The sequence below is a fragment of the Triticum dicoccoides genome, chromosome 5B, assembly GCF_002162155.2.
Source record: "Triticum dicoccoides isolate Atlit2015 ecotype Zavitan chromosome 5B, WEW_v2.0, whole genome shotgun sequence".
Taxonomy (NCBI): domain Eukaryota; kingdom Viridiplantae; phylum Streptophyta; class Magnoliopsida; order Poales; family Poaceae; genus Triticum; species Triticum dicoccoides.
Genome location: NC_041389.1, coordinates 37,006,244 through 37,006,626, shown reverse-complemented (window position 1 = coordinate 37,006,626; position 383 = coordinate 37,006,244).

Sequence of the window (383 nt, the reverse complement as noted above, 5' to 3'; positions counted from 1 at the left end):
GGCTTAGCCTGTCCAAGAACCTCCTACCGAAATCCCTTTATTGATGCACCGACATAACACCGAAGATTGACCTGACTATTTCAAGAAAAGTCTACTTGAACTCATGTTCTTATTAATATAGAAGAACCTTGAAAAAAATAATCATTGGGCACTCTCCTCCCCTTTCCCCTCTGCCATGAGAGGTGATTAGGGGGGGGGGGGGGGGACCCATTCCCCACCTTTAACTGCCGCCGACGTTGAGCCTGAGGATTCCTCTCTCCTTCGCCTGCCACTGCTGCGCCGTGATGGGTGGGCAACCCCGGTGCCTCGGCGTGAGCCTGTAGATAGATTAGGGTTATGTGGTGGCGCTTCCTTGATGATGGCGGCGACACCAAATTGGTGAA